The sequence below is a fragment of the Hipposideros armiger genome, unplaced genomic scaffold, assembly GCF_001890085.2.
Source record: "Hipposideros armiger isolate ML-2016 unplaced genomic scaffold, ASM189008v1 scaffold_195, whole genome shotgun sequence".
NCBI lineage: Eukaryota > Metazoa > Chordata > Mammalia > Chiroptera > Hipposideridae > Hipposideros > Hipposideros armiger.
The window spans coordinates 1,225,656-1,252,792 of NW_017731545.1; the positions used below are offsets into that span (position 1 = coordinate 1,225,656).

Consider the following 27,137-nt stretch of genomic DNA (forward strand, 5'->3'; position numbering starts at 1 on the left):
CATCATGATCTTGAGCTGTCTGCCCAAATACCCAGACTCTGAGTATCTTCTAGAAGCCCTTCAAGGGTGCTCCACTTGCAGTATTGAGGCTCCTGGTAGCCCTAACCTGCTCCCTCACTATGGAGGATACAGGGTCCTGAAAGAAGTGGCTGGTTGGCCTGAAGGGCTAAAGAAAACTGTGAACCTTCTCCCACACCCTTTTCTAGGCCCCTCCATCATTCGGTCAGTCAGCCTGGGCATCCAGTGCTGCTGTCTCTCTAACTCAGACTAGAGTGTCTGAAGCAGGATGCACTCTGCCACACTATTGCTGTTCTCCACGCCCTGTTTTTTACTGCCATCATCTTCTTGCCAATTTATTTGTCTGGGTAGCTTAGTGTGTTTGTTGCTTATGGGTGACAGGCAGAGGGACACATTGATGTCATCAGGAATTGGCTCCAGTGCCCACAAGTGGACGGTTGCGTCTGTCCACACATGGTTATTGAGGTTCTGCCCAACTTGCTAGTAGACTGAACATTTTTTTCTTTATCTTTTTGGTCAGTTATCTCTCATCTTAGATTTTGTGGTGTTTTTCAGATCTTCTATAAATGTTAGTGCAAAAAAAGTCTCCATCTTTGCCTTCACTGCAATTTGCACTCCCCTGGTTTTCGTCTGAGTTGGAGATGGGCAGTCATTTCCTGCAGAAGGGCCTGTAGCTGTTAGCACTCTCTTAATTAGCATTGCCACCATTTGCTTATGATTATTAGTCTGAATGTTATTAGTGTTGTCATTAGTTCATTAGTCATTTGTACCTGAAGCTTGATGCACAGGCAAGCCCAAAGAGGGAGAAATAATGGAAGGAAATGAAACAAATGACTGGGACGTGTCTGGTAAATGCCATGCAACTAATTACATATGAAGTGGCTTGAATACATTTGTGTTTCACAATTTATTAGCAATGCAGTTAATCACTGGCATGGTTAGAACACCTGCTTAAAAGGCAAATTGCTTCCTGAACTTTAGCAAGGCTGGTATCAGTCAATTTATTCCTCTTCAAGATCTTTGCCAAGCTCATCTCACAGCCCTGCTATGATCGTGGAGAGAAGTAGCAACCACAGTGATGTTAGAAGTAGCCCACGTGATGATTCTGGGTGCTAACCCTTCCTTTTCTTTCCTTGTCCTGTGCCCACTTGGAGAGTTCCAAAGCCACCCAGCTCTCTTCATCAGGACTTTGTAGAATCCTTGAAGTCTGCAAAATGATGTTTAGGAGAGAACATGGGCCCAGGAATCAGACTGACCTGAGTTTGAATACTGATTCTGCCATTTGCTGACTGTGGAGCCTTGGAGAAGTTATTTCACCTCATTTAGCCTTGGTTCTCTCATCTATAAAATGGATACAAGTGTACTCACCCCCTAGCATCACTATGGTGATGAAACACAATGTGTTCAGCAGTAAACAGCACCTGGTCCACACAGTAAATGCTCAACCAAAGTTAGACATCATTACTGGCTCTCAGAAGGATCCCGATCCCCGGGCTCTCGCTTCCAAATTCCACCCTGGTCACTGCAGTAATTTAACCAACGTGTTGGCTGAACTTATAACTAACCAGTGGAAATGCAGCAGGATGTCCAGTGGCAAAGAAAGGCAAGGTCTGGGAAAAGGTCTTCTAACTGAAAATCCAAATGAGGAGATGTTGATAGAAGCAAAATCTCAGAAGACTGGTTCTGGCCTCTGTGCTATCTGATCAATGGGAGGTAAAGAAAACTCGGTAATGCTTGCTGCCTGACACACTGAGCCACCCTCCTAGGCACTGGAGCTTGTGCAGCACCACATTCCAGCAAAGGATGGCTATTTGCAATTGAACTGATTAGTAAATCCAGTCATGGGTCTCATTTAGCATTGTTATTTATGTTGCTTCGTACTTTCATTTGGCTGCGAGAATCACTAGCGAGTGCCCATGGGCCTCTCTTTAATGTATTCCAGCATGAAGGGCTGCTTGTGACCAAGTCTGTTACCCATCTGAAATTAAAGTAATTAAGCCATAAGGTTTGAGTTCCTGTCTCAATTAGGGTTTTGATGAATTCAATGTAATTAAATGTCTGCTGTATTTGCAGTTTGCAAACATACCCGGTGCTTCGGTGTTCGCCTAAGGTGCTTTGGGGAGTTTTATGGGACAAGAAGGAAATTGCTTCTTAGAAAGTGGCTTATAGAGTGGTTCTTGGCATTCCTACAAGACATTTACAGGGCTGTGGGCCTGCAAGTTTTCTTTATTTAAAAACAAAAATATAGTAACAACAAAGAGAGAACACCAATTTATGCCAATTTTGTAAAACAATGTACTTATGAATTTAAATCCATCACCCAGAGCATGTTAAGCTTTAAAGACATAACCACAAACAGAGAGTAAACAGTTTAACTGCATCCCAGATTAGGACTTTCCTATTGCAGTTATTACAGGCCGGCAGATGGCTCCAGTTTATAGTAAAGAGCTTCAGCATCAGCTCTCCTGGCATCCTCCAAATGTTCATTGGCGCGGTCCATCTAATCTTGGCTGGGTTTGCCCTTCTGTCCATGCTGGCCCCTTTACACAAACTCGAGCCTCACTCAGAGGTTGCACATCTGAATTGAAACCTGCCTTCAATTGGGTTTCCCCAGAAGGAGAATCTAAGCAACGATTCCAAGTTCAAGTAGTTTATCTAAAAGGTGATCCCCGGACATGACAGCCAGGAAGTGGGGAAGTGAGACAAGGTAGAGAAAGCAGCCAAGGAAAGTGTGTTAGAAAGCAAGCTACCAGTGTGAGCACTGAGATTCATTTCTGGGAAACTCGGAGACAGTGTAGAACATGGACCTCTAAGTTATCTCACTCAAGGGGAGGGGAGCTGGGGTATTTATCCATCAACATCCAGCAATCATTATGTAAGGACTACTCCTGAGAAACATTAAGTCCCTGACATTCCAGCTAACTGAGCACAGATAGAGTGAACTTTGGGGCCCAGAGAAACCCCCCAGGCGAAGGGACAAAGGGGCTGGCCATCAGAAGGACCTGAAATGGTAACGGTGAGGAGATATGAGTGCGGACCATAAAGCATTTGCTATAAACTCAAGACTGAACCTTTAAAAATAAGTCTTTCTCTAACTCCCTTGGATGAAACAAGCATTAATACCAGGCTGACTACTAAGCATTCAGGGCCATGCTATCTTGCATTTAAGGAATGTCCTCTGATGTTAAAAATAACGCTACCATTCTCAGCACTTTCTCCTTCCAATTAGGACACAGAAGACCCTAGCTTTCATGGGAACACTGAAAAATCTGGATAGTATAAAACTAATTCTTATATATGGGATGTCAAAGAACAGTGGAAACTAGAAAGGTTTGATGAACTGATTTCCAGAGAGAGGAGCCATCCGTAAGTGACCTGTGAGACCTGGCAGGTCTGGATGCAGGGAGAGCAAAAGGCTGCTCAAGATCCAGAACTTACTGGATGGGGATAAAGCCAACTGACTTACTGGCAGTGGTGAAGATGTGTTTGGATATACTGGAGTCTGAAAGACTATCGAGTATAATAGTAATTTGCTTAACACCACAGTCCTCTCCATCCCACCCCAAATTTGCTGAGAATAACGAAGTGAAGGCAGGACTGATAAATAGAAAAAAAATCATTCATCTGCCCCATCTCCCACAGTCTCCTGATAACTGAAATTGAGAAATCCAAAAGGGTTACATGGAGTCCCCAATTGAATCCTGGTAAGAACTGGGAGACTAGCCCTTCCTTAGGAAGCCAGGGGGTGGGGGTGGGGGGTTGGGGGTTGCACTGGCCAGAGGTGAGCTGCAACCCATCCCAGTCACATGAACCCTTGCTGAAATCTGAATAATCACCTCCTCACTTTAGCCAACTGATGAGAGAAGAACTTGAAATTTCTGGAGGAAAAAACCTTGTTATTCTTCAACTCTTATTCTTTTTTTCTACATAATTTCCAGGTTGCAATAAGTTATAAAGCCTGTGAAGACACAGGAATAGGACTTACAACCCAGGAAAAACACCAACAGATGCAAATCATAGATAATCCAGACACAAGAATTAGCAGAAAAAAATTGAAAACATCTGTCTTAGTAGGGAAAGATGGGAAGACTAAATGAATGGATGGGTGATTGCTGCAGAGAAATTGAAAACAATAAGAAAAATCAGATAGAAATTTATATTAAGAAATAATAATAGCTACCATTTATTACGTTTCTCCAATGTGCAGGCACCACGCTAGATGACTTCTAAATATTTGTAGAAATACACCCACTGAATTTTAAGATAGTTTTATCCTCATTTATGGACAAGGAAATGGGTACCTGGGGACAGGGAGGGCTATCATGAGGTGGTTAAGCTTGGATTTGAGTCCACATCTGCTGACTATAAAAACCCATTCTCTTTCCACATAGGGAACCTATGATTTAAGAATCTCCAGATGTTATTATTGCATTATTTTGATTATTCCTAGTGTTTATGTGTTCTTTAGAAGTGTTGAATGTAGCAGCTGGGGCAATGCAAAGAATGGACACATCAGCATAATGGTGGTGACCCAAGAGGAACGTTGGAAGTACTCAGTCCAACCAGTGCTCAGCTAGAAGCTTGTCTCATAATCAGAAGGTGTCATCCACCACTGGGCTTGCACTTCTACCAAACAGATGGAGGATCCAGGCTAATAAACACAGTGAGAGACCCAAAGACCACCCCAGTATACCCTGTACACCTCAGTTCCTGGCTTATGGTTCCCAGACAAAACCCAACACGTCACCTATGTTCCAATTCTAAGAAGCATCCAGTTTCCCCAAGAGGCTGGGGAATGAGGACAGGCAAGGCCGAAAACCACACACTACTGATTGCCAAACCTAAAAATAGGCATTGGAGGCCTACTGTCCACCCTAGAGAGGGAAGTGCAAGTGCAAGGAAGAGAACAAGTGATCATGAAGAAATCAAAGGGTCAGGTACAGGTGAAGACGTCACCCAGGAAGTGGGGTCCTCTAATACTTGATTCGGTAAGGAGCAGGAGAGGAGAATTTCTGGAGCAAGAGTAAAGTCCAAGGTCAGGTCCAGCTGGAGCAGTCACTGGATTCTATCACATTCCAGCAAAATAGAGTTTCTTCTGGTGTCATCTACAGGCCTCCTGCCTCAGGAGGACCTTGTAAGAAGGCAGATCCCCAGCCTCAGTCCAGACTGACTGAATCAGAAGAGCAGCCATACCTACTTGAGCCGCTGTGCTCTGCCTGAATTCCTGGACCAAGCTTAGCCTTAGGCAAGAAGCAGCCCTCCTTGGGCAGTTGGCCCAGGGAGCATAAACAGTCTCCCCTCAATACTCCAGTCCTAAAACTGGCTGCCTGCCGAGGCTCTCTCTCACTGTCCCCTGGTAGTTTCTTTTCCCTGGTCATCCCCCCTTGTCCCTGCAAGGCCAGGTTCTGACAGGACCCCACACCTGATCTTTGTCTGACAGACACTGTTGTTTCCAGCCCAGGGTCCAATTAAAGTCACCCACCCAGCTCTACACTGCTCCATCTTGATGGCCTCTGCATCTTCATCCCAGATCTTTGTGTTAGCTTTGACTTTGGCTCACAGCACTTGTTTCTGGTTTATTCTACCATCTTGAAATGATCTCTGGAAATCAGATCCATTCTTGGACTCACATCTAGATTAGTTAAGAGGCTTTCAGTTTCAGGTAGCAAAAAACCCCAACTCTAATCAGCTTCTTAAATGAAGGGAATTTATTGGTGTCACTGAAAGAATACGGACATCCGGCATGGTTTAATCAGGGCTCCAGCCTCATTTGCTGTGATTCTCTAGTTGCTAGCCTCCACTGACCCCTTCCTCCAACTAGTTTTCCTTCATAGCAAAACAGAAAAAAAAAAGAAGAAAACTAAAAAGAAGAAAGAAAAAAGAGAAGGAAAGAAAAGAAAAGAAAAGGCTATAGCAGTTTCAGGCCTCATATACACATTCCACACTGACCAGGAAAGAGAAAGAGAATGTCTTCCCACCCACCCATGCCACCCTTCATTCCCTACCTGGTATCATCAAACAAAAAAATCTGATTTGGCCAATTTAGGTCACCTGACCATTCCTGAACTAATCACTGTGGCAAAGGAACTTCAGTTACCCAATTGACTTAGGTTAATCAAGAACCACCCACCCATTATCTCCTCCCTAGAGCGAAGAAGAATATGATCAGTTCCACCTTAAATACATAGATCTTGTCCCTTCGTATCATATGAAGCTGATAAATGACTATAGGGACAAAGCCTGTGCAGTATCATGTGCTGCCTCAATGGCTGCTTTTCCTCAGTTGGTGTAACACAACTGATAAAATGCACACAGATCCATCACAGGTCTTTGTGTGGACATATGCTTTCATTTCTTTGGGGTAAATAACACAGGATTAGGATTGCTGGGTCATATGGTGAATATGTTTTTAAGAAACTACCAACAGTGTTTCTTTATTTTTTATTGAAAGTATAGTTGACATATAATATTGTATTAGTTTCAGGTGTACAATGTAGCAATTCATCATCTATATAACTTACAATGTGATCATCACAGTAAGTCTAGTAACCATCGATCACCATACAAAATTATTATGATATTATTGACTATTGTCCCTATGCAATATATTGTACCACATCCCCATGACTTATTTATTTTATAACTGGAAGTTTGTACCTCTTATTTGCCTTTACTTGTTTCATCCATCCCCCCACCACCCTCCCGTCTGGAAACCATCAATTTGTTCTCTGTGTCTGTTTCTGTACAATAGGTGAATAGATAAAGATGTTAAACAATGGAATATTGCTCAGCCATAACAAGAATGAAATTTTTCCATTTGTGACAACATGGATGGACCTAGAGGGTATTATACTAACTGAAATAAGTGAGACAGAGAAAGACAAATACTGTATAATTACACTTACATATGCCAACATTTTTTTAAGTGGCTGAATCATTTCTATGATTCAGCTGCTCTGCATCATCACCAGTACTTGGTATCATCAGTTTGTTTTTTTTAACTTCAGCCATTCTAGTGAGTGTGAATGGCACCTCACTGAGGTTTTAATTTGCATTTCCCTGATGAGTCATGATATTGGGCATCTTTTTAAGTGCTTACTTGCCACCCACCTATCTTCTCTGGTGGAAATTCTGTTCAAATCTTTGCCTATTTTTTAATTGGAGTTTTTGTCCTCTTACTCCATTCCAGGCAGTCTCTATACTATTACACTCAATTACCCTTCTAAAACATTTTGTCCAGTTCATTCCATTTCCAAATCAGTAAATACTAAGGCTCTTAGAAATTATTTAAAGTGATCATAACAATGTCTTATTAGTTTTGTTGGGTTTGCAAGAGAGGTACTCAGAAACAGCACTCTTCAATCATGTGGGAGAAAATGAAGAGGTCACTTCCCTTTTGTCCCATGGACCTGGGTGTGGCAGTCACTGAGATCTGAGACACATCATTCCAGAACTGGGAGAAGGAAAGTAGGCAGCTGGGCATGAACATTTCTTCCGAGTAATTAAGTCTCACATTGCTCCTTGAAAGTGAGCAAAGAGGATGGAGTTTCAGGTCACCATCTACGTCCTTAAAAAAGCTGTTCTCGGTGCTGGTGAGGACTTTAAGTGCACAAGGAGCCCAGACCTTACAACCATTTCAGCTGAGCACCACCCCAAGAAAAGACTCCATATTTTGGGCACAAATGTCATTTCTTTTTATGATCGTGCCAGGTGGACACAGCGTCCCTCATGTTGCCTCCTATTATAGCCAGACCCCTCTCCACACAAGTAGGTGAGGCTGGGGTGAAAAGGTGACATAGTGAGTGCAGAAACCTGTCTGGCTGGCAGATGCTTGTAGCATGTCTTGTTTCTCTTCCACAAGCCCATCTCTCATCTTTACCCTGTGCCAGGTACTGTTCTCACAGCTTTACATACATTAACCCCTTGGATCCTCACAGTAACCCTCTGAGGAGCACACTATTTTTACAAAAGAGGAAACTGAGGCTCTGAAAGGCTAAGTAACATGTCAGCCACAGAACCAACAAGTTGAGAAGCTTTTAGGCTGCAGGGGTCCAGCAGAGCACAAAAATGGTAAGTTCTGTCTCACGCCCAGCTCAAAGAGTGGACTTAGACCACAGGCCTTATACGTTAAGCTCCCTCCAAACTGTGGCTAGCCTCCCCATTCTTTCACAGCCCAGCACCTTCCCATCACCATAAAACCTGCCTCCCCAAGTAAGCAGAAGGTCATTATCAGGTGAAGAATGAAAGGTGGGCCATCAAATGCTTCCTTCACTGCCAACTGAAATGTGTGTGTGGTGTCTGCTGTGCTTACATTCTTCTGGTGGACTCTGGCATCTTGGGCCCCACACATCCAATCCTGAACTCAGTGAAAGCTGCCAGTGAATCCAGGCACCCCAGCACAAACACACTTGCACTTTATTTACAGGCAGAGCCTTCATGCAATACTAAGGGAGGTGAAGAATTCAAGTCATGGCCTTCTAACTCCACACCAGGCAAAAAGTCACTGGAAAGCTTCCTGTGATAAGAGAATACAAAATGTTAGCAAGTCATGAACGTGTATATGCAGCAGGACAAAGAAGGCTGCTACCATCTTTTCCTTCAGCCAGGTGTCCACCAGAGTCCTTACTTGTCTTACCTCTTGTGGTAAGAGGTAAGACTGCATGGGCTATGACACAACAGACCGACAGACTTCATGCTTTGGGTCCAAACAGCTATGGTCAAATTGTCCATGACATGAGCCATAGCCAGCACATGAGGCCTGAGGCTATCCAGTACTTAAAATCACAAGCCTATCTTTGCACAATAATGTTAATTAATGGTGGTTTGTCTCTTCATATTGTCATCTGGGAATTTTAAGCCAGGGTAACAACCCATTGTTTGTGTCCTGGGGGGAAGTAGTTACTATATTTCTTCTTTGGGCAGTAAGTTCATTCATTGATTCAATAAATGTTTTCATATGTACCAGGCACTGTTCTAGGCACTGGAGAGACACCAGTGAAAAAATTACATAGTTGTAGCAGGCTGTGGAATATTTAACATCCATAAAGATGATAGATTGGTAGATAGATGGATGGAGGGAAAAAAGGAGGGAGGGAGTTTGAGATAGTGGAACAGTGAGATAGGGAGATGATATATATGTAAGGGGGTGTTCAAGGCTATGAAGAAAAATAAAGCAAGCTGACGATCACAGAGAATGGGTGGGAGAAGAGATGCTGATTTATAAAGAGTTTCCAGGGAAGATACCTCAGCAAGCACTGTTAGGTTGATGGAGGGAGAAAAATGCTACTAAATTCCACTCCGGGAAGAAAATGACTCCGAGTAAAATGAAGACGCTGGTTCCAGTCACTGTCTTGAACATTTGAGTCACTCTCTGTGCAGAGGGAACATGCCATCCAAGCAGATAGACAGCTGTTGCCCCGGGACACTGTAAAAAGCTAGTCAGCTAACCTCACAAGCTAGAGTTAGAAAACAGCAATGCCAAGGGCAATAAAAAGAGGCGTGTACAGCGACCTCCCCCATCCCCAGCAACAATGAAATGCATGATGAGGCTACAGACGTGTAGGGAATCACTTTTCTGTCAGGAGACAATTATGGTGCTAGGCTGTGGGCTCCCAGCAAGCCCAGCCCACCTCTGCCTGTTTCCTGCTGTATCTGCATTATCAAGAGTACCACCTGCATAGGGTAAGTGTCCAGTGGATCTTTGATAAGTGGCTACCTAACTGATATGATGCCCTATACGCGGGCAGGATGGGTATATGAACCAGAGATAGCATTCACAGTGCCCCATAGCCTGGCACAAACATGCTCAGGAACTATGTGATGGATGCCCAGGGCATTAGATGGATGCACAGATGAGTGTCACAACTTGCCACCAGGTACCCACAAGGTGGATTGAAACAGTGGAAACTCTTTGGACAGAACCTGAGACACAGTCATGAAACAGAGTTGTCGGTATTAAGTGGATTTTCACTCACTGCCTATTATGTGCAGGCACAGGGCATACAGAGATGAACAAGAGAGGAAAGATTCTTGTCCTCCTGGAGTTCATAGACCAGTGGGAACACAAGCAAAGAGCATGGAAACCAATAAATAATCAAATATTAATACAAAAAGAAGGTGCTCGAAGGAAATGCATTGGGCAGTGGGATAGGGATGACTGTGGGGAACGTGGAAGAGCAGCTTTGGCCAGAGTGGTCAGAGAAAGTGTCTCCATGGAACCCCAAATCATGACAGTAACTGTATGAAGATCTGAGAATGGAAGTCCCAGGTGGAAAGAATAGTGATGTTCAGACAGGAGCAAGCATGACATGTTTGAGGACCAGAAAAAAAGGCCAGTTTGGAGCCTAGTGAAGGGGGATTGTGGTTGAGAGAGAGCTCTGGTGGGGACAGATCATTGTGAGGATTTAGGTGCCTTGAAAGCCATTGGAGAGCTCTAAGCTGTAGAGTAACATCATCTGACTTATACTTTGGCAAATTCACTCCAACTACTCTATGGAGAAAGGTACCCAATGGTGATAAGACAGTGGCAGGGAAACCAGTTAGGAAATCTGTGGTGAGGCACGAGTTGAGTTCTGGGTGGTAAAGGTAATAAGAACTGGTTGTTATTCTTAGAATATTTTGGGAGGTGACATCAAGAGGATTTGCTGATATTGGAAATAGGGGTTATAGAATGAGATAAATCATGAAAGACTGGGGTTTCTGTCCTGAGCAAGGTAAGTACAAATTGGTCATGAAAAACCAGGAGAGTTTGTTTTCAGAGAATAGCCAACCTGTGACATGCTCTGAAGTCTACCATGGTGTGTCAGATCCAGAAACTTGGTAAGGTCACTGGCATACACTGTGAGATGTTTAATTGAAACTTTGATCAGCCATCTCTTACTTACTGGCCACTTTGCTGGGCAGCCTTTTTCACTAACATCCCTACCCAACCTCTCTGAGAAGCTCACCTCTTATAGGGCAGCTACTCCTGTTGGTGTCACTTGTGGTGAAAGCCCTGATTAGGTCCTTCTAGGACCTCAGACACAGTGACACCTGAGTCCTGGGCAGCACTAGTCATCTCATATCAACCACAGTCTTTGTGAATTTACAATTGGCACCTAGGAGCTCCACAGACCACTGGTAGTCATGATTTTGCATGTGATGAAGCTAGATAGGAATGGTTGAAATCCACAGCATTTATGATAACTTGGCCCATCAGATTCCCTATCATCTCCTGTCCCCAATCCCTTTCCCCTGCCTACCCTAGATCCAGAGAAAGCTGGGGTATTTTATCGAATCATGTGAGGATGCAGTACCATAGGAGTGTCTTTATTCTAGGTTCTCTGAGTTCCTGACAAGGCACATCTCTATTTGCTATTTCATCAGGCAGTAGGGACTCAGTTTGCAATTTTAAAATGGAGAGCAGGAGAGGCAACTGAGGAATTTTATTTTTTTAATATAACAAAACACTTTCCTGGCCCACTCTTTTTTATTCTGGCCAATCTCCTTTTATTTATGTGAAGTAAGACATTTATGTCCTCCTGATCCAGCTGCTCTTTCCTGCAGGGGAAATATCACTCTGCATTTAAATGGAAACCTTAAGACCTACTGGACCAGAGCCTGAATCTCCAAGTGAGAAAGAAACAAACATCATTAATCTTTCCAGATAGTGTGCAGACCTGTTTGGGGCAACAGGAGAGCTCATGTACCAAATATCTGGCTTTTACAGGCAAAGTAAGATGGAGCAGAGGTTGGCCTGGGGCTCTCCCTCCCCTGAATCAACCACGGGACTACTCATTTTTACATAGCAGGGAGGGAACTCATCATTCCCTGTAACGGCTACACATGAGCTGCCATTCTCTGGGAGATGGAAAAGAAATGGCCTCTGTTTGCTTTATTTGTGATTTTTTTTTCCCAAGGTAAAACTGTGGCTGCCTTTGGGGCATGGAAAATTAGAATTAGGGTACTTAATGCAGTCACCAGCAACTGGGAGACTCCAGGGCTAGGTGCAGCTGTTAGGCAGCATTAGACCCCTCACCTTCCTCACTTTCTGATCTCAGTCTTTATACAGCAGGTTCTTTTTTTTCCACTTTCTTGCTCTGTCTTTGATCACTGCAACATGCAACTTCTAAAAACATGGGTCCCAGGCTCCCCATAGCATCTTTGCTTTTCCCCCCTTTTTGTTTTTTTAACAGCGTGTAACATTTTTCTGCTCCCAGTGACTATCTTTTAAATTAAAGACAGTTGTTATATTAATAGTTAACCATTATTGGGATCTCAGCTGAGTTATTACAAAACTCTGTGTACTAATTCATTTAATTCTTGTATCAACCTGATGCAAGAACCTCTTGTTTTTTTCATTTTACAGATGAGAAAATAGAGCCCTGAGAGGGAGGTGGGGAGACTTGCCGCAGACACATCAGGAATAGCAGAGGTGGGGTTTGGAACTAGGCAACCCTGTTGTAGAATTTGTGTCCTTAACCTCTGTGGGACAAAAACCAGCAGAGCCAAACAATACAGAGGGACCTCCTATGGTGGAAGGTTGTAGAAGAACACATCTCATGACTGAAGGAGGAGGCCATCCTAGATTGACAGACAGCTTTTCTCTCTGGTTGAAAACTTTACATGTATGGGGTATCCTTGACCCTTTTGTTTTAGAACCTTTCATAGAAAGCACTGAAACTGGCCACCTAGGGGATCATCTCTAAGTGAAAAATAAGTTGATGCCTCCTTTTGTGTGTGCCCTGACTATGTGGGTATTGAAATGTGGTATGGGACTAAATGAATTTTAAGGCCCTTTCTATTACCAATATGCGATGGCACTATGACCTTCTACAGCACAAAGCAGCAGAGGTCTTGCCTTTCTGTGTTGATTGGGGCTGCCCCTGAGCCCCTGATTGATTTGTCCAGCCCATTCTGCCATTGACCTCTACTTTCTCTTTTAGTGGCGTCCACTCCATTGTAAGGATAAGGAGGAAAAATTGAGAGGACAGCCAGGTGGGTTCTTATATAATCCAGAGAGGCAAAGTGCAGGTTATCCCCAGTGAAATGTTGGTTTCCTTTTCGGAAGCACATTTATTTTGGAACCCTTGGGTGGCTTGGTTTTGCTCATGCTACCTGTAAAGTCCCAGGGGCCAGGTTGAAGGCCCAGGGGAGCCGTCCTGAAAGAAAGCTTCAGTGCTTCCACACAAAGCTGTGGACCAAGCTGAGATGGAAAAACTGTTGCTTTTTCCCAGCCTCTCCTTGCCCTCAGCTCCAGCCTCCAGACCCTGCAAGCTCCACCTGGAGAAACCCCACTTGTGATTTAGAAGCAAATAAATCCTAATGAGTAATTAAGCCCTATTTTGGCCATGGTTGGGGCTAACTTCACTGAGTTCCAGTCCTGTGCTTAAATTCTGTGAGGTGTTGGTCTGAGCACTCCTGGCCACACCATAGCATCTGCCCACTGAATGTCCCCAACTATTGGGCCAGGCCAATCAGCGGAGGACCATGGTGCATGCTGACTTGTTATATCTCCAACTTTGCATTCCCCAATTTGTCACCTTGTCCAAAGAACAGAGAGCAGTGTGGAAAGGGAGTCCATAGTGGATATTTCTGAATGTTTGTGTGCTTTTGGTATCAAGCAGGCCCCATTGGGGATGAAAGCAATGGGCTTCTTAAATAGTCCAGAATGACTTTGAATTTGTGACCAAATCCTTTGGGGGGTCTGAACACCTGTTCACCCAGCAGGCTGGCCATTGTCAAGCTACTTAGCCATCATTTAAAAACAGGAACTCCTATCTCCATCAGAAAAAAAAGGTTTCCTGGAGCTTTCAGAGTTTCAATACATTATTTTCCCTTTTATTTTTTAACTTATTTGTTCATTTTGAAACCAAGTGTGGCTGTCACCAGCCTTGGAGCCATGTATGTACATAAAAAAAAAGAGTGCTGCGAATTTCTAGGGTGCCAGCTACAGCTATCCTTGGTGTCCCATGCACACTGAGCCTGCTGTGCAAGAGAACAGCCAAGTCTCCATCTTTGTCATTTCTGGGTCTGTACCAAGCCCCATCATTTCAGGTCTGTGTAAGGATTTCCAAGGAGGACTGGGGCAGCAATGGTCATTATTGCCTTGAAGGGCAGCAGACACCACTGATGTGGTCCAATCACTTGCTCAATCAGTGAGTATTTACTGAGCTACAGCTCTAGTGCTTGGGGAGATGATGACAAGACAGGACAGGCCCCTGAGCTCTCATGTTGCTGATAGTCTGGTCATGGGAAGATGGATGGTTAACAAGTCCACAGTAAATCTACAAGGTAATTTCAGATAGAAGTAATCACTTAAATCCACTAAATTGTCTGTTTTCAGTCAGAACTTCTATTTAGAGTTTCTCTACAAAACTGATTTTTTTCTTACCTTTTTACTCTTTTTTTCTTCTTTCTTTTTTTTAATAAATTGTATCCTTGGTGCTAAAATTAATAGCAATGTATGAATTTTTGGAGCTGAGGTCAACTGATTCTTATGATTCATAGCAATTTATGTTGACTGCCATTAGGAGATGAAGGCCCAGCTTCACAAGCCTGCCATGCGAATTATTGAGAGACTTGCTTATCCAGAGCCATAACATGTACTGTCTTCTTTTTGAAAAGATATTCTTTACAGCATAGGCTTTCTGACATCTACCTGCAGAGTCTCTGTTTACAGACCTGATTTTTCAACATCTTCCCCAGCGAGTCACAACCACCAAATTGTTAAAGCTTCAGTTTTCCCCACAAATCATTCCATTAAACTTGCCAAACCAGAAGAAAACCAGTACAGCTTACTAGCTTTGGGGGGAAAAAAGAAATTTTACCTATTAGGATGCCTTTTCCCCAGCTATTCCATTCAATGGTGGCTGGAAGCAGTAGCAAGAGGTTTGTGGGACTTAAAGGGAAGGCTGCCCCTCACCTGTTCTTGCTCTGAACAGCTATGCCCACTTTCTGAAGCCAGTTCTAACAGCCAGCTTAATTCCTCACCCGGGAGTTTTCATTCCTAAAGTCTGGAATCATCCTTGGGTTAAGCCTCACTCCGGCTGGACTTGCTATTTGGCCATGGTGAGTGGCCCAGCAAAGGACAGTTGGCCAAGCTAATCAGCCTCCCACTCTTTCTCTCCCATGGAGAAAGCAGGCCTGTGGCAGCATGGCTGGGGCTCCATGCTCAACAGACTCCTCCCCCTGAAAATTATTCTAGAGTGCAGATGAAGGCGACTGCTGCTGGCCAGTGTGTGTGGACTTGTCCAACTCTAGTTACTGCTTGCTCAGTGTTTAGGACTTCCAACTCTGGGGAGGGTGTCATATACTTAACAGAGTCCCTTAAAGCAAGGTTGATTCTGGCTGAGATTGGTTCAGGCAGGGCCCCTGGAAGTAATGGAAGTTGGTATTGATTTTATTTTTAATTCCATAGCTCAGACTGTTTAAAAATTATTTGGTGCTGAAATGTAGAAACATATTAATTGTAGGGGATTTTAAGCTCCAATAAAGCATTAAGAACCCTCACTAAATTTGAATCTGAACTACTACTTCACAAATGGCATTCACCTGACTTTGATGAGTGAATATTTAGAGCCAAGGAAGTATGCTAACTAATCTCCACTCTGTCCATAAATATAAATAGAAAGCATTTGTGCATCCCTCTTGTGTAGGAAGGAAATCAAAGGGGCATGGGGAATGTAGAAGTGAGAATGGAGAGGGAAGAAAGCCAGGGTAGGTCACAAGCCATGGAAGAATGACCAGGACAGCAGATGGGTGGACAGGACAGATGGGTGGACATGAGCAGAAAGGGGGATGGCTTGTACACACACACACACACACACACACACACACACACACACCCCTAGTAACTGTCAAACGTGAACTGAACCCCACAGCTGCACTTTGAGGCTGCCTCCTTCAGCATGTCCAGCATGTTTGTGGACAGTGTGTGACTAAGCTGTGCTTATCCCTAGTTCACCTATCAGTCCTGCCCCTCTATTGCTCCTCAAGCCCCTTCATGAACTAATTAAGAGACATGTAGACATGAAGGAGAGATGGACAAGTTGAGTGGGTGCAAATGGTTATCTTCAAGGAAGCCACAAGAAAATGAGTCAACTCAAAGATATTCTTTTAGAGCACATAACAGGTGACTTGCCTCTTCCTCCTGCCCCCACTCCTTAATTGGAACTGATTCTTGAAGCTCCCCCAAAATCTATTCCTGGACATAAATCCAGTGAACTTTTCCCACGGAGCATCTTTTTCACCTGCTTCACCCTATAAATGCTTTATTCCTCCTGAAACCCTGCTTTTCCCACCCCCAAATGGAGACATTCCTCCCCCACAGAGCTGCTCTTAGTCCCATTTGCCCACCTTATAGGGGACACATTCATCTGATTTCATGACTTCAGCCTCCTTCTCTGAGCACCCCACTCTTCATCCCTGGCCTTGACTTTTCTCCCATCCTCAGAACTTAGTTTGCAAATGGGCTGCCAGACCTTTCTAACCTGGGTATTCTGAGATGGCCTCCAATTTAAGATCTAAACCTTGAACTAAAGTCTCTGCTCATTGACTCACTGCTGCTATTTCTCTGGATTCTCTGGAGAACAGAACCAATGGCATATAGCATATATATGTGTGTATGTACATAGATGATCGATCGATCGATCGATAGATAGATAGATAGATAGATAGATAGATGGATAGATATGAGGTGTAATCATAAAATATGGTGAATGTTTAAATTTTTAAAAATGTATTACAGTAAAAGACACATTGCCATTAATCCCCCTCGCTTTTAACAGTTATCCCATCGTTCTTGCCACTTTCTGAAGCAGTTCTGGAAGTCCTCTTTTGTGAGCATCTTTAGTTGCACTGTAGTGGCTGCCTCTATGTCCTGAGTCAATTAAAAACATTTACCTTTCATGGTCATTTTGACTTTGAGGAAGAGCCAGAAGTCTCATGGTGCCAGATCCAGTGAGTAAAGCAGGTGAGGACGCGCTGTAATGTTTTTATTTGACAGAAATTGCCATACCAGAAGTGATATGTGACACGAAGCCTATCCGTTGTGATCACAAAATGCAGTGAATGCTGTTGCCAAATGCCATCCAACGGAAAGGCAGGGATCTCCAATACAGAAAGTGGCGCGTCAAACCTTAGTAACAGTGTGTGACAAGTTTCAACTTGTTTGGTGAAGTCAGTTGGGTGTGAGCTACAGTTGAAAGAAGGTGTGTTTTAAAGTGTGCTGTAGGGTTCCAGTCAAGATGACATAGTAGGTAAATGTTGTGCTTACCTTCTCTTACAACCACATCAAAATTACAACTTAACTACAAAACAACCATCATTGAGAATCACCTAAAATCTTGCTGAACCAAATCCCTACAACTAAGGACATGCAGAAGAAGTCACCTCAAGACTGATAGTAAGGGCAGAGACGCAGAAAAGAGGGGGTCCCACACCCGTATGTAACCACTAAAAATCAGGAGGGATAACTGGGCTGAGGAGGTCCCCCTCCAGAAGAGTGAGAGGTCCTAGCCACACCCCAACCCAGGATTCCAGTGCAGGGGAGAGAAGTCCCCATAATTACTAGTTGTGAAAACCAGTGGAGGTTGTGACTGAGTGAGACAGAGGGCAGCTGGAGTCCCAGCTGCTTCTCTTAAAGGAACCGCACAAGGACTTACTCTGAAGTACAGTGCTGGAGCAGCAGCTGGAAAGGTGGCAGAGACATATGGTGGGGAACTGAGTTGTCTGGCTTGGGATGGGGGCTGGAGGCGCAGCTTCCTCCTGGACAGAGGAACTGTCAGAGGCCATTGTTTCTTTGATGAGTCCTCTCTCCTCCCACTGTGCAGATGCAAGTGGCTGCCATATCTGAGTCTCCACCCTGCACTGGCCACACCCTGGTGATTCAAAACCATGTCCCACCCAACTTTTGGGCACACCAAGGCCGCTTCCAGTAGCTTTTTCATACAAACCACATGACTTAGCTTATGCCAGACTTTCCTAGGGTCTCAAAAGTTCACGGAACCCAGACAAGCAGCATCTGGCTTGAGTGTGTCTTGTACCTCTGACTGAGCAGCCCTAAGCCCGGCACTAGTGACAGCCAGCTTTGGTTTGCAGCTTGGCCTCTTGAGGCAATTCCAAGCACTGCACCAGTGCCAGCCATCTGTGGATTTCTTTGTGGCTCCTGCCGGGTGGCCCTGGGTGGGGCAAAGACTGCAGCTGGACTTGACCTGCAGCAGATCTCTTCCAAGGTGGTCCTGGGGCTGGCGCCCCCAGTGGCCAGCTTTAAAATGAACTGGAGAATCACCCAGCCACCTCCAAGCATGACACACACAAGGGACAGATTAAGCAAGCACCAGCGCCCTGCTGAGGCATATCCTGCTCTGTAGGGTCAACCCCTGCACCACAACTCCTCCACTGTAGTCACAGCCACTACTCACAATCAGTGAGCCTGAGGGTCAGTCCCTCCCACTGATGTGCAAATAACAACCAAGGCTCAACCTCAAGAGGAGAGCACACACAACCCACACAAGGGACACACCTGGAGTGAGTGGCTCAAGTAACTAGGAAGGCTGCACTACTAAGCCCCACAGCACACCTACTACATTAGGCCATTCTACTAAGACAGGAAGACAAAACAGCTCTACCTAACACATAGAAACAAACACAGAGAGGCAGCTAAAATGGGGAGACAAAGAAACATGTCCTAAATAAAACAACAGAACAAAGCTCAAGAAAATGAAATAAAATACAGACAAGCAATCTACCAGGTGCAGAATTCCAAATACTGGTTATAAGGATGCTCAACAATCTCAGGGAGAAGTTCAACAAAGAGATAGAAAGCATAAAAATGGAGATAGAAAATATGAAAAAGACTAGTCAGAAATAAACAATACAATAACAGAAATGAAGAATATATTACAGGGAATCAATAGTAGATTAGATGAAGCAGAGGATCAAACCAGTGATGTAGAAGATAAGGTAGCAGAAAACACCCAATCAGAACAGCAAAAAGAAAAAAGAATCCAAAAAAATTGAAGATAGTTTAAGGGGCTTCTGGGATAACATCAAGCATACCAACATTTGCATTATAGGTACATCAGAAGGAGGAGAGAGAGAATAATAAATTGAAAACCTATTTGAAGAAATAACGACAGAAGACTTCCCTAGCCTGGTGAAGAAAATAGATATACAAGCCCAGGAAGCAGAGAGAGTCCCAAACAAGATGAACCAAAAGAGTCCAACACCAAGAGACATCATAATTAAAATGGCAAAGGTTAAGGACAAAGGTAGAATCTTAAAAGCAGCAAGAGAAAAACAGTTAGTTATATACGTGGAAGCCTCCTTAAGACTGTCAGCTGATTTCTCAACAGAAACTTTGCAGGCCAGAAGGAACTGGCAGAAAATATTCCAAGTGATGCAAAGCAAGGACCTACAACCAAGATTACTCTGTCCATCAAAGCTATCATTTAGAATGGAAGGACAGATAAAGAGCTTCCCAGACAAGAAAAAGCTAAAAGGAGTCCATCACCACCAAACCAGTATTACAAGGGATTTTAGAGGGACTTCTTTAAGATGAAAATAAAAAAATAAAAAAATATGAATGACAAAATGGCAATAACTACATAACTATCAACAATTATTTTAGATGGAAATGGATTAAATGCTCCCATCAAAAGATAGGGGGGCTGAATGGATAAGAAAACAACATCCTTAACATATGCTGCCTACAAGATATGCACTTCAAATCAAAAGACATACACAGACTGAAAGTGAAGGGATGGAAAAAGATATTTCATGAAAATGGAAACACACACACAAACAAACAAATAGCTGGGGTAGTAATACTTATATCAGACAAAATAGACTTTAAAACAAAGACTGTAACAAGAGACAAAGAAAGACCTAATAATCCCACTCCTGGGTATTTTATCTGAATAAACCCAAAATGGTACTTCAAGGGGACATGCTCATCCATATGTTTATTGCAGCATTATTTACATAAGTCAAGATATGAAGGCAACCTGCATGTCCCTGAATGGATGAATGGATAAAGAAGAGGTGGTACATATATACAGTGGAATATTACTCAGCTGCAAAAAAGAAGGAACTCTTGCCACCTGCAACAACATGGATGGACCTAGAGGGTACTGTGCTGAGTGTAATAAGTCAGACAGTGAAAGACAAATGTTATATGATTTCACTTATAACTGTAATCTAAAAAACAAAATAAACAAATGAAACTGAAACAAACTCATAGATACAGAGAACATTTTGATGGTTGCCAGATGGGAGGGGGGTTGGGAGTGGGTGAAAAGGAGAGGTGATTAAGAAGTACAAATTGCTTGTTACCCAGTAGTCATGGGGGTGTAGGGTATAGCATAAGAGATATATCAATAATATTGTAATAATTATATATTGTGTCAGATGGGTACTAGATCTATCAGGGTGATAGATGGGAGGGGGCCTGGAGACAGGGTGAAAAGGGTGAAGGGATTAAGAAATACAAGTTGGTAGTTACAAAATAGTCATGGGAATGTAAAGCACAGCATAGGAAATATAATCAATAATACAGTAATAACTATGTAAAGTGCCAGGTGGTACTAGTCAGGGAGATAACTTCCTAAATTATATAAATATCTAACCACAATGCTATATTCTTGAAACTAATATAAAATAATATTGAATGTCAACTCTAATTGAAAAATTTTAAAAGGCGGGTAAGATCAATAATATTGTGATAACATGGTACAGTGTCAGATGGTTGCTGGACTTATCATGGTGATCACTTTAGGGAATATAATCAATAATGTGGTAATGACTCTGTGTAGTGCTAGGTGGGTACTGTTGAATCAATATGCTATACACCTGAAACTAATATAATATTGTATGTTAGCTATATTTTAATAAAAATCTTAAAAATAAATAAATAATAAAGTGTGCAGTAAATCATCCTCCATCATGAGAACGCTCCATGTCACACGTTGCTTCTGGTATACGGCAATTTCTGTCAAATAAAAACATTACCGTGTGTCCTCATCTGCCTTATTCACCAGATCTGGCACCATGCGACTTCTGGCTCTTCCCCAAAGTCAAAATGATTCAGGCCATCACAGCAGCCACGACAGCACAACTAAAGACAATGTGTCCTTTACTGTAATAATTTTTTTAAATTTAAACATTTGCTGTATTTTTTATCACACCTCATAGATAGATGATAGATAGATAGATAGATAGATAGATAGATAGATAGATAGATAGATAGATTTACTATAAGGAATTGGCTCACATGATTATGGTGGCTGAGAAGTCTTGAGATCTGCAAGGTCAATCAGCAAGCCGGAGACCCCAGGAAAGCTGATGGTTCAGTTCCAGTCCAAGTCCAAAGGCCTGAGAACTATGAGATCTATTGGTGTAAGTTCCAGTATGAGTCTGAGTCTGAAGGCAGGAGACCGACATCCTAGCCCAAAGCTAGGCAGAGAAAAAATTCTTTCTTCCTCAGCCTTTTATTCAATCCTTCAGTGGATTGAATGATAAAGCCCACCACATTGGGAAGGACAATCTTATCCAGAAACACCCTCACAGAAATGCCCAGAATAATGTTTAACCAAATATCTGAGCATGTCATGGCTCAGTTGAGTTGACACACCCCGCCTGAGTTCTTCAGGCCCATTGAGTACACCCCTTGGTTCCTGTCACTCCCACTTTAAGCCTCAGTTTCATGGCAGATTCTCCACATCCAGCTTGTTGTCAAATATGATCAATTCTTCCATCACAGCATTTCTTGCATCTACCCATTCTTTTCTAAGCTCCTTAACACCATCCAATTCTGACCAATCTTAGTCAGCTTGACTATCAGAGTCCCCTCGTCCCATCTTTCTCCTTTTTACCCTCTCTCCCTCAAACCCATTTTCACTTTGATTGAACTTCCTGAACTTTCACTCTGACTTCATCTTTCACCTGCAAGGCATACCGTCCATAGTCACATCCCAGTAACCACTTCCCATTTCTAGCTGTTTCTCACAGATGCACATTTACAGCAGAACTGAGCTGCTCATTGTGTCTGCTCCTCATTTTCTTGCCTCTATACAAGTGCTTACATATGTGTTGTTCCTCTTAGCTGGAATGTACTTCTTCACCTCTGTTCACTCTACACTATCTCCCAGTTTTGAAAGTGCAAGTCATTTTTGTTCTTCAAGGCTGCATTTAATGTTACCTCCTCCAAAAAACCTTCCTGGATTTCACCAGGTGGACATAATCTTTTCTTCGAACTGCTGTAGCAGTCTTTCAGTTTTGTTATTCATGTGTGCAGATGATCATCTCTAGTAGACTCCTAAATTTGTCCAAACTGATTCTTCTGGCATTTGCCTCCTTTAGTGATATGGGGTGAAGGTGTAGAGAAAATACATAAACGTGAATATTAGCAGAATAAGTGTTAAATACACATGAAGGCAACAAGCAATGTGAAGTTATAGGTTGGTAAATGATTAACTGCCAAATGAATTGTACAGTTTTCAAGATCCCAATGCATTATTTTACAACATGAGTTAAATTTGGTCCTTTAGTATCTGTGCCATTTACTGGTGTCTTCTCATGTCAGCACACACTGTGAAGAGCATAACTAAGTCAGTAACTTCACAGATTACAACATTTGCTTCATTTTTTCAGCTGTACTTTTGTTGTTTCTGTAGAATCACCATGTCACAATAAGGCTTTGGAGAAGAATAGCAATATGTTTTCTTTAAGTGGACAAAAAGAGAGTATAATGGAACCAGGGGTCATCATTGATCTGTGCATAATATTCATTATATGAGTCCTTGCTATTAGCAGGTTGCATAGGGAAGCAGAATTGTCAAAACCCACAACATTCACAAATGAACTGAGCACTTGAAAAAGCTGCCCCCCACCATACATCTTTTCTCTGCTTAGCAATAGCATATTTTCCCATCCGTTATTTTAGCCTCTTTGTCCAGTTTATGGCTATTTGTTGGATGTTTTAACATCCTATAAAAATGCAAAGTTCATGAAGTTGATGTGTTGGAGAATTGCTCACATCCCACACACAAAGGCATTAATAAATTAGGATCTCACAGCTGAGTAGAAAATAAGGCAAAGATGATGACACAGATCCTATAGCCTTCCAAAGAGAATGATTCAAATATTAATGGATTAGGATAGAGACTTGGAAAACTCGATGAAACCCTTGATATTTTTCACCAAAGCTCTCTTTATGGTTATGGGAAAATAAAATATGAAGGGGGAGGATGTTGACTCATGCCTTTCTACTGTTTTATGGGGAAATTATGCCAAGGAACAGTGAATGCTTGACTCTTCTCATTCATAGAACATAAATTTTTAAGGAAACATTATGTCCATATATTTCATTTTTCAAGATAAAATCTTAGTGTGACCTTTTTTGCTTATGCAACTTACCCTCATTTCAAGTCATGAAGTCATCTTTTTCCCCCTGCCAGTTATCCCCATGTTTATTATGTTTAAACAAAGAGAAGTTTCTTTCTCTAAAAAGAACTTTGAGATCAAGAAGCATTTGGTTTGGGAATATCTCTGTATTCCTGTGAGTTGGTGGAAGCAGTAACAGTAACTGGAACCTTGTAGTCTTTGCCATCAAATTGAACAAACATTGTTTGTTGGTCATAACCACGAATCCTCAATTTATACTCACTGAGTCAATGTGCCAGTGTTGGATTGCCTACCAGGCAACTTTGGTAGGAAACTGCTCATTTGACCTAGCTACAGTCCAATTCCAATGAAATAAGCCTTTCCCTAAATCTTAGTGCTTCTTTCTTACTCTTTCTTTTTTTTCTCTCCTCCTCCTCCTCCTCCTCCTCCTCCTCCCCATTGACCTCCTCCTCTTCTTCCTCCTACCATGCTTCTTTATCGCTTTTTGGGTTTTATTCTGTTTTTCACCAAATATCATTTCATTTGCACAACACTACATTGGGATCTTCTGGTTACATTTTTTCTGCTTTAAGATGTAGAACATTAGCGCTAAAATTGACCTTAGAGATTCTCTGGCCCACCCTACTCATTTTACAGATTACAAGCATTTGGCTAAAGACAGAGCATAGGGCTAGATGGAGCCCCCACCCACTCACCTCCTTTTTCACAGCTCTAAGTCATGTCCCCTCGGCAGCTACCTGCCCTGCCTCCTGGTAAGGATGGCCATGAAAAGGAAATGACACAGAATCTAGGGACACCAGATCTGGGATCCTTTCCCCCCATGTCCAGTTTTGTTTTCCTCAGAACTAGACCTCAGACAGAGATTCAAGAGCAAGTAATTTATTTGGTACTGGGTCCCAGGAAACCCTGGCAGGAGAGTCAGAAACAGAGACCAAGGAGAGAGAGAAGGTACCCAAAGGTGTGCTGTCAAGCAGGTGAGTGCTCTGGACACCTGGGTCTCAACCCAGGAATGGATTGACATGGGGAATATATCTGACTAATGCTGAGCCTTTGGTCAAGGCCATACCTTCTCCAAAGGCTTTTGTGACCTTCAGGAATTGGGATAGTTTATTCCTCTTTGACCACCCTTCCAGAAACCAGACTGTCTTCCAAAATTAACATAATAAGACTATAGAATCTGAGGGTTCAAAGGAGGACATTAGGAATTTTTCAGTCCAAATTTTCTTCCAATATATTATCCCTTGAATGGGCGCTTGATTCCATTTGAATCAGGCTTATGCCCCTTTGTTTCCCCTGTAGATGCTCTCATCAATGTCACAGTGATCTCCACATGGCTAAATCTAAGGCTGCGTCTCAGCCCTCTTCTTATTTGATATAGCAGTAACACTTGACACAGTTGTTCACTCCTGGAACCACTTTCTTTCTTGGCTCTGGGCTTCACACAGCTCAGGCTCTCCTACCTCCCACTGCTTATTCTCAGCCTCCTTGGTTGGTTTGTCCTCATATTTCCACTGGATTAGACACTGGAGTACTCTGGCTTCTGACCATTTCTCTTTTCTCTACACACTCACTTACAAGCTTGTGGCTTTAAATACCATCCACATGCTGATGATTCCAAACCCCATCCCCAGTCACCTATGGAAATCTCAAATATGTCCAAACCTGGACTCCTGACTCTTCCTGCAAATCTGCTCCTCCCACAGTCTTATAGGTATTTTATGTCTCCATCTTTCCAGTGGCTGAAACAAGCCTTGGAATCATCCTTGGTTGACTCTCTACCCCATATCCTATGTCTGAATTATCAGGATATCCTGTTGGGTCTACCTCCAGAATCTGACCACTTCTCACCACCTCCACAGCTGCGACCGGCCAAGTGTACTTGTCCCTCCTAGGATATTGGTGGACCCCTGGGTGGTCTTCCCAGAATAGCCAGCATGACATATGAAGGTCTAAGGTGGAACATTCTGCTTAAGCTGTCCATTAGGGCCGCATCACACTCAGAGTAAAAGTCAAATGATGGCCTCAAGGGCCCTCTGACCTCATCTTCTACAACTCGCCCCTTACTCTGGCCCCTCCAGCCTCATGGCCTTGCGGTTTACCAAACATACCAAACACTCCTGTCTTTTCACCTGCTCTTCCTTCTATCAGGAATACTCTTGCACCAGACATCCATGTACTCTGGGACTCTCTCATGTCCCCCCCTGCATTATTCAAGTGTCATCTCTCATTAGATCTTCCTTGGTCATCCTACAGAAAAGTTCACACATTCTCCACCTGAACTATCAATCCCCTTTCTTTGCCTTATTTTTCTCCATAGTATGTATCATAGAACATGTCATGTAATTTACTATATATTTATTTGTTATACTCCTTACTACAATGGGATATGTCATAGAACATGTCATGTAATTTACTATATATTTATTTGTTATACACCTTACTACAATGGGATATGTCATAGAACATGTCATGTAATTTACTATATATTTATTTATTATACACCTTACTACAATGGGATGTAAGTGTCATGGAGGCAGGCAGGTTTATCATTGTTGCTTCCTGCTATTTTCCCAACTATCTAAACAGTGCTTGGTATCCATCTGATGACTTACTGGTAGAAGAACAAACATCATGATCAAGTGTCAATGGTTTGTCATTCACTGATGCAGAGCTCACCATTTTGCGAGGTGCTCCTTATATGAATTTTTAGAAGACTTCTCCCTTATGGTCATGTGCTAAAATCCCCCTCCCTGGAATGTGTGACAGTTGGTTTCATTTTTGTCTTCTCTGCCAAAACAAAACACATCTTTTTCCTGCTTAATCAGTAGTGAAAGCTAGATCTCAGATCGACCCTCAGCTTCACTTTCACCTATGATGGGAACTGTCTGTGGGTCTCTTAGTTCTCCCAACTGCTATTCTAGAATTGACCTCAGACTTGTCCTTTGTCAGTATGTTCACACATGGTCAATGTCTCCATCCCAGGGTGGGGTCCAGACCTGGGGATATTGTTCACTAAGTATGTGATGACCAGTGCTGAGCACAAGGAGATATTGACCTCTTGCCCATCACATTAAATGCCCTTTCAGGCATCCAGTGACTGCTTTGGTCTGTGTAGCAGTTGGCTGTCAGAGTTGGTTCATGGGAACTTTTGAGCAGCGCCAATCTCCAGGTATTTTTCCCATGCATCACCCTGTTCTATATTTAGGTGTGCAGTTTTTTTGCATTCATCCCTCTCACAGCACCCTTATTTATCTTCACACAGGCTGCTGACATCTTTTAAAATCTTGATTCTCTCAAGCTGTGCTTTCTTCTTTCTGTCTCCCAGTTGTGCATGTCCACAGATCTGGTGAGCCATTTCAATAGTGTAATGAGTGTGGGAGCAGTTTGCATCTGGTGGGTTTCCAGTGAAGATTGGCCTTTCTCCAATTTGCAGATATGAGTGCCGATGAAAACAGGCAGGAGCAGGTGGCCCAGTGCTACCCCCCATGAATGCTGATCATCTTTGGGTAGGTGGCAGTGTGAGAACATGCCTCTCAGATTTCTGAATGCAGGAAGAGTGATTGATTGACTGCCCTGGCTTCTATGTTCTGAAATCCATCACAGCATTTGGACCAGGGTGGTGCTTCCCACAGGCTGATTGCAGGATACTAAGTATTCCTGGGAGACCTGGGATTCCTCTCACTGGGTACTTTTACAGAGGTCTCCCTTGACAGCCAAACTCTCTTAGCACTTACACT

General features: G+C 43.0%; 1 protein-coding gene across 1 annotated transcript in view; it reads left to right on the forward strand.

The window, feature by feature from the left end:
- The window catches only part of SLC24A3 (solute carrier family 24 member 3), a 501,111-nt gene that overhangs the window by 372,571 nt on the left and 101,403 nt on the right, over positions 1-27,137 (forward strand). The gene's annotated exons all lie outside the window — the stretch shown is intronic.